The sequence below is a fragment of the Phalacrocorax carbo genome, chromosome 18 (assembly GCF_963921805.1).
Source record: "Phalacrocorax carbo chromosome 18, bPhaCar2.1, whole genome shotgun sequence".
Lineage (NCBI taxonomy): Eukaryota > Metazoa > Chordata > Aves > Suliformes > Phalacrocoracidae > Phalacrocorax > Phalacrocorax carbo.
Genome location: NC_087530.1, coordinates 862,589 through 874,545, shown reverse-complemented (window position 1 = coordinate 874,545; position 11,957 = coordinate 862,589). Strand labels below are relative to the sequence as shown.

Sequence of the window (11,957 nt, the reverse complement as noted above, 5' to 3'; positions counted from 1 at the left end):
TACAGGGATGGCGTAACCCCAGCAGAAGATGAAGGTTATAAAAGAGGCATTACTTGGAAAGGTCAGCAGGCTATTCAAACATGGTGCAGATGCAATACAAAGATTCAATACCGAGAGCTATTTGCAGTGCCTTGGCGAGGCAAGAAGAGTGGGGAAGGCAGGCACTTGCCCATTTGCTACAGGGACTGGGAGTCTCCTTGTGCAGCAGGCTTACTGAGCAGAAGACCAGGCGGGATCAGCCCCGCTTGCGCCTGGCTCTGACGAGCAGTGCTTTGCGGATGCTCTGAGCGCGACTTCGCAGCCAGCGCCATGCTAAACTCCCGCAGCCATGCCTGGAAATAAACAGGCGAAGCAGAAAGGGAAAGGCAGCTATTCTGTCTTGATATCACTGAGGTTTGGCTGTGGACTGTCATTGATCCGGTCTCTAATTCAACATATTTGGACAGTTAAAGCGTTTTTCTCTTTTAGGAGAGACATCTCTAGGTTAAGCGCTGTACTGCAGCCCATACACTCCATGTCTGGGGTATCCACAACACAGCGGCTCTTAGGGTTGATGGAGAGACCCATCAGACTCTACATTTTTATAAAAGATTGTTTGGTTAGCTCATGAGGCAGTGTCGTTATTGCCAAAGGGTTTTGCTCCCCAAGCCTGTGCTGAATATTGTATTACTTTGCCATGCTCAGAAACTAAAATTACAACAATTTAATTTTGAATATGGTGGCATTATTACCATTTGTATTTGCCATTTCATAAGACTTTTCATTTCAACTGCTTTGCTTTCCTGTCAAGAGGAAAAACCTTCAATCTATCGGCTTTTACCAGAGAGAGAACTGTGCCGGAATGTAATGCAGTATTGTATATTTCTTCTCTAATGCTCTTTTGAACAAAATCATCTATTTCATCAACAGTATATCAGCGGTGACCAAAGACCATTAAATAATGCATCTCACTCAGGAGCAGTGGAGCAGGGAAAGGGCTCTGACCTGTTTTAAACCTTATTACTTTCTTGCATTATGCCCCTCACTGCAATCTTTTTGTTTAAGTGATTTCAGCTGAGGCGTTGCTTCCTGCCTTAAAATACAAGGCAGACATGTTATTTCTGAAGTGGTTGGTAGACTCAGCCTCAGCATTTCCCATTCCACACCAAAAACAGCCTCTGTGTATTAATCTTTGTTAACCTCGCCAAATACACACACGCGCATGTCAGGAGTCTGGTGTAAATAACATCCCTCTCTTTTGGATTTCACGTGCAGAGACTTTCCCTTTGATTTGGACTGCGGTGTTACTTCCTAGCAAGTGTTTGGTGCTTGCAATTAGCAACCACAGCGTTGGTAAAGCGTGCAGGGAAATTGATCTAGAGTGGAATACCCCAGAAAAAGAAGATACAGTCATAATAATCAGAGGAGGTCAGGACTGGTGCTGCAGACCGAGATTTAAGGAATGCGGCGGTATCGAAGAGTTACTTCGGTTTCCCTAAAACCCCCGCGCTGCCTGTGCTGGGAGGAGCGTCACAGCACCAGGAGCATCACAGCACCAGGAGCATCTGACCGTGGGGGAGCCGGCGATGACCAGCGTGAGCGATGTAGTTTCCCACTTTGTCCCCCAGCAGAGCCCTGCACCGGGGCACCTCTCTGCTTCCCAGCGAGGCACGGGGCTGGCTCCAGGACTGCAGAGCGCGACCGTCCCCACGCTGCCCTCCAGACGGGGAGCCCCTGAAGGCATGGCACGTGGGCGCGCAGCATTCCCCGTCTGCTGGTGGCCTGCGCGGGGTCAGCCGCAGCCTCCCGTGGTGCCCAGCGCTGCCTGCCGCTGCCCGTAGCACGGCCAGGGCTCGTGACCGAGGCAGGTCTCAACGCAGAGGGACAGCCAGCCCGCTCCAGGGGCGGCCCTTTCTGCTGCGTCCCCAGCCAGGGTTTGTCCTCCCATCACTAACGCTCCCGATGGAGAAGGTCCTTCCTCTCGCAGCCGGGGGTGACGGCGCAGCCTCCACCTGCAGCTCCTGCGCTGGGATGCGCGTCTCGGCCCAAGGACAAAAGGTGGCACCGGGGCGGCTGCTCCGGGGAGGGGGTGCCGGCACTGGGGGGTGCCGGGGGACCCACCTGCACTTGGCTCATGGACGGAAACTGTGCGGGTCCCGCAGGGGACGACAGGTCACTCTGTGGGAAGGCTCGGCTGGAGCGTGGTGCTAACAGCCGGGGTGCAGGGTTTGCTCTCCGCTAGCCCTTGCAAAGCACAATCCCCCACCAGCCTGCGAGGAGAAAGCCTCAGAGACTTACAATTACATTTTCTCACTAGTCTAATGAGGTGAGAGACAGACAGAGGAGAGAGTTCCCTGGGCTAATTTTCCAGCCAGCAACCACTGCATTGCTCCTGTACTGTGAGAGGCAGAGGGAGAAATGACTCTTCCAGATTAGAGGCTCTTGCTGAAGGCATTTCGAAGCATATTCCTCCAGGACGCTACAGCAAAAAAATGAAGATGACAAATCATTTTACTACGTTCAGCTGGAATGAAGTAACCCGAGCACAGACCTGTGTGGTGCTGGGGGTGCACTGACCGGGAGAGAGCACCTAGGGAGAGCGGGGAGCGGAGTTTGGCCTGAATCATTACACACGGTGCTTTCCTCGAGCGAGGGAGGCAGCAGGTCAGCACCTGAACAGGGGGAGGAATTAGCTGTAAGAGGGAAGGCGCATTGCATTTGTCTCCCCAGCTAGCGAACAATTTGTTATCATGAAAACGTTAGCGGTGGAATAATCACTGCCCAGGGGAGCAGCACTGATCTCCAGAAGGCAGGCACTGGAAAAAGAGTGCTCTGCCTTCCTCCCAGGCATGCTGGGTCCTTCAAACCAGGGAAACCCTGAGAAATCCTTTCTCAGACCCGCAGGGAACATGAGAGGGAGAACTCACTTCTTGGTTCATGCCCTCCATGGTCTTTGCACTGGATTCAGGTCAAGCTCAACCTTTGACTCTCTGGAGGTTCTCTGACGACTTTGGCTGAGCCCAACAGCGTTGTGTGTTCCTCTGACATTTCTGGTTTCAGTGCACCAAACACGCTTCTAGCACGCCAGTGTGCTTGGTGACCTGAGAAACCTCAACTTTCTAATCTGGGTCTAAGTCAGGAGTAGGAGTAAATTAAATCCCTCTTCCATGATGACTGGGTAGAGTGTGTTAGCACCTCCATGCATTTGGATGGATGTGGGATGTTTAATCAAACCTGACCCTAAAGAAAATTGAAACTTCCTCATTTGACTGACAAATCCAGCCAGTCTGATTTGTCCCTAGCCATCCTCTGAAGAGCTTGGAGCTTGTAGTTGGCCCTGGAATCAGTTTTAGCCTGAGATTAGGTCTTGGTTAAAATGGTGTACGTAGCAGGCACCCTTGCCTCTCTTTCCTTTTTGCTATCCGCACACCGCTGCTCCGCTCATGCAAACTAGCAAGAGATCTGTCAAATATCAAATAAGAATTTTGTTGCTGAAGCTCTTGGAAAATTGACAGGTAGCATGCAAGCAAACATTAAATCAATAACAGCAAATTTCCCCTGGGAAGCTTGTAGTGTTTTCTCATCAAAATCTTTAAATCCTTAAAGAAACCATAAAAGGTTTACACACCTCGCATTGGTTAATCTGGTTACCTCTGCATTGCTCAGTGCAGGCTGATCACCGAGCAGCGAGTGTAATACCCAGTGCTGATCACCAAGCAGTAAGTGTAATACCCAGTGCCCCACGCTCTGATGTATTGTAGCTTTGTTAGTCACTGTGGCTCCTTGGTAAATTCATTTGGAGTCCTCCGGGGTTTTAAATCTCTCATTTGGCCAACAACGAGGTCTGAAAAGATTGCAGTTCATTTCGACCCACAGTGGATGGAAGGCTCATTTACTGGCTGCAGGCAACTCAATCAGGCTGGCCGCTGATGAGTGAGTGACTTGTTCAGACCGCTAGTCAATATGTGTCTGCTGTGATAGAATGTCAGCATCTGCTGGCTGCTCCTGTCTCCCACTGCTCTGGCTTTTTTCATTTGGTCTGATCAATGTTATTAAAAACACCTAGGAGTTCCTTAACTGCTCTGCCACTTGAGGCTTTTCTTTCTTTCTTTTTTTTTAAACACAACTTTGTATTATCTGCAAACATGTGCAGGTGCTGTACGCGGATTGATTTTTTACATGAACGTACAGTGTGTGGGACAGCGTGTGTGTATATGTATGCTCAGGCATGTGGCTCCTATATAGGAGATGGCTTTAAAATTACATCACCCTGGTTTGATTTTTTGTGTGTGTTTGTTGCCCTGAAGTAGCTTAGACTTGGAGCCTTTTGCAAACATCAAACAATTATTATTTGTGAATAAATGTTTGAATGTAAGCATGCAAAAATAATACACCTTTCCTAAAACGGAAGCTAGAATTCCCAGGTGCAATCAGTAACACCCCATGGACACCTGTACATCAAAAACCAGACCATCGCTCCAACTAAAGGGGAGATACAGCTTAGGTAAATAAGTACAGGGTTAAAATCCCTTTACGTGACAGGTCTGGAACATAAACACCATTTGCATTGCCCTTTGGCCAGCCCACCCACTCTCTGCCCAGCAATCCATTTCCTGGGGGACTAATGACACACCATGGCACAGGCAGGTCAGCCACCAATTACATAAAAAAAGGAAGCAGAAAACAGATACACCGCTAAATGTTTTAATCTGTCTGCAAAATGCGCACGCTCCTGCAGGAATTGCACTTTCCCGCGGTGGAGGAAGGAGAATGCTGAGTCCTCTGGGCAGACCCCGGGCTCCGCATCGCCCAGAAGCGAGGATGATGAGGGCTGTAAAGGCTTTGAGTGATGCCGACCGCTGCTGCCCTGTCCGTGTTTGCACCGCCGATGGCTGTTCCTCCTTCATCCTCCGCAGACACGAGACCGTCTGACATCTTGGCCACCTCTGTGCTAGCCAGCTGGCTCAGCGGAGGGCGCGCGGCAGGACTGCTGGTGCTGAGGAACGTGGGAGGCCTGGTGAGCGCGGCGCTGACCTTCGCTTCTGCGGTCGCTGCGCTGCAGGCTCCGGCTCTGCACCAGCGCCGGGCAGCAGCCGCCCCGGCTCTCCCGGGCCTCTCTGTGTCCGCGTCACGCAAAGGAGAGGCAAGGTGATCCGCTGTGACCCGAGGACACGCTTAAAAATCCTCCCATGCTTTCCACCCTACCCCCTTCCTCTGCAATATGGCATCCAAAATAGATACCAAGAAATGACCTGCCAGGAAAAAAATGGAAGCCTATAATTATGTTATTGAAAAACTGTTCCATACTGTATTATTTAAGGTTATTTTATTATGATGTTGAGATGAGTTTCTTAAAGAAGAAACTCTGGTTTTATTGCACTCCTCACGGAGAGAAGCCTTGGGTGATTTGATAGCCTATTTGAACAAGAGGGATGCTTTACGAGCCCCTATAAAAACTGATGACCCCACTCACATTTGTATTTAATGAAATAAGGAGGAGCTTTGGTTATGTTTTCAATAACCTTCACTGCTATTTCAAACCTGCCTCAAATAAGAGCCAGAATCTGCATGTTTCTGTGACAAACCCCAGCTGTCCTTAAGGAGGGTGCTGGGGGTCCAGCCTGGCTGCGGAGCCGTCCTGCCATCCCTGCTGTCCCTTGCGATGCCGTTACTGGCGCCGTGTCCTGGAGACGGTGAGGATGGGATGGGTGAGAGGTGCTGTCCCATCGGAGGAGGGGGGCTGGGAGGAAGGTCGGGCTGCGAGAGGGGTTCTGGTCCTCATCTGTCTCAGCCTCCCCAGGCACCAGCACACGTTTTATTTCTAAGTAACCTCCCACACACAAAATCAGGCTTTTTCATTACACAATTTTGGTCTGTCATAAAACATTAAATCTCTCCGAAAAGTTCCAGTGCTTGGATCCTTCCCGTTAGTTTAAATAATCGCCGCTGCTGGAAGGACCAGCCAGCAGGCGCTGCCCGTCTCCATCTCCCGGGCGCGAGATGAGCCCGGCGCCCCGCTCCTGGGACCGGCCTGCACTGAAGCCTGCCACGCACTCGGCTGGGGGGGCACAAGCGGGTCCCAGCACTGGGAAGGTCTTCGGGGTGGTGAACGTCTCTTCCATGCCCGGCAGCCGCCCCTGGGGAGGGAGCGGGGCACAGCCGAGCCCGACGCACTCAATACGTAGATGGAAGCAAGCGTTTCCCTGAGCCGGTGCCCGAGGCGACCCAGCGGTCCCCACGCTGCGTACGCTGACCCGGTACGGGGACGCAGCTCCGTATACACAGCAGAGCAGCTACTTGTCTTATGGGCTTCCAAAAAGTAAGGCCTAATTAATTTTAATCAATTGGGCTTTCTCCATTGAGTTGTCCAGAATTTGAGTGCTCCCTGCAGCCAGTACACAGCAAGGTTAATTTAAGATGAATGAAGAAAGAGAGAAAAAACGGTGATGGGAAGGGCTGGGACAGGCGCTGCGACGGGCCGCGGCTGCGTGGCCACAGGGTCTGCAGGTGCCCTGTGGGCTGAGCCATTCGCTTTCTCTCCTGGAGCTCCGGGGTGAGGAGGGGGAACCTGGCAGGGTTTATTAAAGCACATCCAAGCCCTCCGACTTACATTTGCATTCACAGTTTGATGTAGATGCCACATAAGCAGATGCCTATGAATAAGCTAGAACAGGGTTATAACATCCTCGTGGTGGAGTGATTCAGTGTAATGCCTCGGCAAGCTGTTCTTTAATGGGCTGGAAGTCTTATTTTTACGATCATTGGAACGTAAAGGGTCAGAATCTTAATCTTCTAATACTGTGTTTTTAACAACATTTACACTTTAACATATTGAAAAATCTCATCTCTTTCTGCCAACCAGCATGACAACACAATTCAAATCGATCAGTGCAGCAGTATATTTAGGTATTTTAAACATAAATCAACCTGGCTGAAATATTTTTTTCACTTCCAGTACTTCTTAAAACCTAGGAGTTTCTAACTTTTATGTTTCTTATTTGAGCCTTTGGAGTTCAGTGGAGTCTCCCACCTGAATAATTCAGCAGCATCAAAGAGAGAACAGAAACACAGGCTACGGTCCGGCATCCAGCACAGACACGATGCTTTATGGCCCACTGCAGCAAGGGAAGCCGGTACCCGAGGAAAACAGAAAGTTTGCAAATTGTCTGCAGGTATGGAGAGAATTAAATCATGCATCACTCTACAAAACTAAGTGACAAGCAATGGGAACACATCAGGAAGAGAAGACATTTTTGTTTCCATGAAACCCTTGGGATTGAAGGGGAAATATTTTTCAGAGCTTATGAATCTTAAACAAAACATTCAGCCCAGGAGCCGGTACGCAGAGGGCAGGAGTGACTTCTCCTCCCAGAATAAGTGGATTAGGTTCATTTCATGGATGTGGAGGGGAAAAAAGAAAAGAAACGGCCTGTTGGGGCTTCCTCATTAATGACACCTTCCCTCACAGTGTCACTCCTTATTTCTTTTCTGTGCCCTTTCCCTTGAGCGTGTTCCCCCAGGCGGCGGGGCTGCACGCCTGCATGCACGCGTTAGGGTCTGCGTCGTGCCGGCAGGACCTGGTCTGCTCAGGCTGGAGCGCGGACACGCAGGGCCTCTGCCCCAGCCGTTCCCACAGCTGCTGCTCACGGCCGGGACAGCAGGGCCTCATGCCTGCCTTTTTATTTAATTAAAAGCTCCTTAACCAGTTTTACTGTTTTCTGGATGAGATTTCTCTCTGGTCCCACATGAGAAGGGAGCTGGGCATATGGGCTGAACCACAATGATTTGATTCATGGGCTGAAATCATCATTGAACAAGTGTCACAACATGGCATTAGATTAAGAACTAAAGTGATGGGCTATGGTGAGCCTGTTCATTAGTATTAATAGAGCTTAATTAGGCACAAGCATGGTGTTGCAGGGAAATGTGAAGAGGTGGCTGCAGTTTCCATGGTGGGAAAAGAAAAGGTGTTATTCATTAAAGGTGAAAGGAGTCCATGAGCCTTGGACCTGTCTCTAAACCCCAGCACAATTTAGGCTTGGGACCTGGCCTTGCTGCAGAAGAAGAATGAGGGAGTTAAAGACCAGGTCAGGTTCAGGAGCCAGAAGAGAGGGCTGGAAAGTCCAGACTAAAACCAGGCAATGAAATCTGGGGAAAGCCCTACTGTTCACACAGGGACTCCTCCCTTCAGCTCCGACCCGTTGCGACGGAGGAGATGACATGTCACGTCAGCTCTTCCAGCCCCAGGGGAGAGGAGTCGGGAATGGAGGGAGATCCGGAGATCCGTGTGGGGGAGAGACAAAGGGACGGGAACAATAGGTGCCTGCAGGAGAAAATCTCCGTGTGGCACTGGGCCAGCAATGCAGGTGGCTCTGCCAGGGCTGTGGCTGTTTTGCCACCACAGTAAATATCCATGGATGCATTTGATGCTTTTGTAATGATTTCAGTTGTTTCCTTATCTTCAGTATCCTCCCTCTTGCACCAGTTCACTTCCATTCATGCTGCTCTCTGCTTTATGGTTCTTAGGTCATTGTGCATCTCTCCCCATTTGGCAGCATTAAATTTTATTTACCATATGTCCCTTCTGCTACAAAGATGATAAAATCCTTTGGATTTTTGTTGTTGCTGTCGCTAGCTCATTCAGCGCTTGCCTCAATTTAGTGTCCTCGGCAAGTGGAGCTGATTTGTTGTTGGTTTTTGGTCTAGCTGAGGTCCGAGCTGGGACAGCTGCCAGGCTGCACTGCAAACGTGCACTTGACTACTGCTTTTTTTTTTAAAGCACTTTCCCCGATACCACCCTCATAGGAGGTCTCTAACACCTCCGTGGTGGGAGAGAGCATCATACGGACCTTTGGCAAAAGGACCAAGAGAACTGCGAAGAAAATCCTTTGTACATCGTTATTTTTCTTTCTTTTTTTTTGTTCATATTGTGTTGAAAATATCTTCCCTTGTTGATTATACCAATCAACGCCATTATACCTGGGGTTAATGTGCATTTCAAGCAGCCCAGAACCATGGAAAAGTGGAAACACAACCCAGGAATAATATCCAGGGACAGATGGACTTTGCCCCTATTCTGCTCTGACTTCGGTGGGGGGGGCTGCCAAGGGAGGCATCGCTCGGCTGCGGGGAGGCCAGCACAGACCAGTAGGAAGAGGAATGCACCTTTGGATGCCATGGAAGAACTTACGGCAGCCAAAGCCACGGAGTCAGGGAGCTCTGGTATGCTGCCTTCTGTCTCTATAGCCAGGAATATATCTGCATTTTAGGCTCTGCATTCACTTGGGGAAGGCAGCCTCACCCACTTTTTGCCAAAGCTCATACTTCCCTCCCATTATGTTTAAATTAAAATGCAGCAGACCATTTTAGCACTCATGAACAAGTGAAATGCAAAATGCTGGTACATCCAGCTTTGCTGCTGCATGCAAATATATATGGAAACAATGGCTTAAAATTGTTTCCACCTTCAACCACATCAGGAGGTGATTTTGAGATCCTCTGTGGAATACTAATACTTACTTCTAGAAGTCTTTTAATTTTCAGTCGCTGGCGTGGCAGAGTTTGAGATGCAGCTAGGTCTCCTTTTAACAAAAAAATAATGATCTCTCACTTTCATAACATCTTTCAGTTCTAAGGGTCTCAAGCTGAGGCCCTCATCTTCCTGAGAGCATCACACAGCCAGAGCTCAGAGCCTCAGCCAAGGCATGCTGAAATCAGAAGGGCTCTGCACGGACCAGCGAGCCCATTTGCATGATTGTCTCGCAGGGTAAGGGCTGAACTACCATATCCCAGTTGCCTTGCATTGGCTTTTTCTTCCCAAGAATGACCTATTTTGCAAACATTGCCACTGAAGTGCTGTCATTGCTGGATTAGGACTCTAGAAATGGAACCTCAGAACTGCCACCGCGCAACCCGGGGCGGCCGTGCCCGTGCCGCGGTGGGCTCTCGCCTTGCGGCACCGCAGCACCGAGGCGCACGGCCCCTCTGCAGCCGCCTGGCTCGGCTTTGCCTCAGGCCGGCGAAGCTCTGTTGTGCACCCGGCGGAGATGCTGAGGGCCGACGGGACGGTCCGGGCCATGGGCCCACCTCCCCCGGCGCGGGCAGGGCGGGGACCTCGGCGGGGTGGCGCGCAGCCCTGGCGCGGCTGGGGAGGTGCGGCCGCCATCGGCCCATGCTCCTGCTGCCCCAGCGCCGCGTGAGCCCCGTGAGCCCCCGCTGCCGATCTATGGAGAACCAGACTTGAAGAGAGCTCAAATTAAAGGTAAGTAATTTCCTTTTTTCCTACCTTGAAATTCCTATTGATTTCCTACCTAAATAGAAATTCCCATTGATTTCATGTCTGTTCATATTAGTATGTTACGTTGTCACCTTTTGTTTGCAATATTATGTTGTTTTACGTGTTGGTGTGTTTTGGAGCGTGTTTGGCGGAGCTGTGTCCTTGCGATGTGCACACCCTGTGAAGGCACCCGCGCCGCTCCCCCCGCCCCAGCCCGTGGCCGCCAGCCCCCGCGGCCACCGACCCCGCGGAGCCCCGGCCCCGCGGGCCGCTCCTGGCCCCCGCACGGAGCCAACCCCGGCGCGGTGTTTGGGCAGGGAAAAGAGGCGGTTCATGCCCTTGCTGGGGGTGCTGCACGGGGGAGCAGAGGGGAACCCAGGACAGGCTGAACCCTCGTGTCAGATGCCAGCACCCTGTGCCGCTTGGCACGTGTGTCTCCCCGCTGGCAGAGGCGCTGGGCTCTCCCGCAGCTGCATGTCACGGCCAAGCCGGCACCGGCGCAGGGGAGCTCAGCCAGGACTGCTCACACCGCTGCTCCGCCAGCTCTGCAGGGGATATTTTTCTAACGTTTCCTCATGAAAGCTGCTTTCTGTTTAGAAATCCTGTAGCTAACAGCCTGTTGTGGTCCTCACATCTCCGCTGGTCAGACAAGTATCTTCCCCCTGTCCCCGGCGTCCTCTATTTCTCACACCTCACTGAGCAGGCACTGCCGCGCCGAGACCTCTGACCGAGTTGTCAAGGTGACGGGTGCTGTTATCCTAAAGTAGTTATTTCACATACATGGTATTTTGTCCCTTGCTTTTATTGAAATACAGAGGAGAGACCAATTATCTTCCTAATGGTTTGCACAGTTTCCTTCTTCTTTTAAATGGGAGTTAATGATAAACGGTCGGGGCAGGGTGTCGCTTTTGCACGGGGAGCTCTTGGGCGTCCCCTGCTTTCCAGGTGCCTGGGAACGTGGGGCAGCTCCTCTCGCCTGCTCAGCTGAGCTCTCCTTGCACAGCCGTTATTGCCAGTTTTCTCCTCCTGGCTCAACCCCTGCAGAATTAAAACATTTTCCTAAATGCCTGAGTGCTGGAGCCCTCCATGCCACAGGCGGCGAGGTTTCAGGGGTGCCAGCAGTGTGCAGGGCTCCCGGGGGAGGGTGGGCGTGGGAAGGGAGGGCTGCGGGCAGAGGTCGGGGGACACCAGTGTGGGCCGGGGGCCTCGGGTTGTCCCCTGGCCGGCACAGTGCTGAGCCCCTCGCTGCACGGCTGCCCGGCACTCCCAGGCCGGCTGCTAACGCTGGCTGGCACCGCAGCAGTGGGGCTTGTCCCACGTGCCCCTCCTGGGAAGAGGCACACTAAGATGCTGATATTATGCCAGTGTTAAGCGAAATAGTAAGGAAGAGGCGCTTTGCTGCTGCAGCACGGCTCCTTGCTAAGGTGCACCAGGGGAACAGTCGAACCGGCAGCTCTCCTGTAAGAGCACAGGTAGAAGATGGTCGGTAAAAGCAGCCGGGAGTCCAAGCGATTGACCTCCTCCCCGTCGCTGAGCACAGGCGCCCATGTCGCACAGAACGGACCTCTCTCCACCCGGACTGTAGTTTTACCCACCAGTTCCCGTTCTGAGAGTAGCTGGAGCTCAGCGGCTCCAGCACGTGTGCAGAGGAAGGGGCTGCCGAGACAGCTCCTTTCCTTTCCAGCATTATTATTGATGTGAT

At 51.6% G+C, this 11,957-nt stretch overlaps 1 long non-coding RNA gene across 1 annotated transcript; it reads left to right on the top strand.

The window, feature by feature from the left end:
* The first annotated feature begins 4,578 nt into the window (after window positions 1–4,578).
* Window positions 4,579–5,288, top strand: LOC135316192 (uncharacterized). The gene is made up of 2 exons (XR_010375630.1): window positions 4,579–4,626; window positions 4,718–5,288. It is a non-coding gene; the product is annotated as an uncharacterized LOC135316192 (long non-coding RNA).
* Window positions 5,289–11,957: the final 6,669 nt, after the last annotated feature.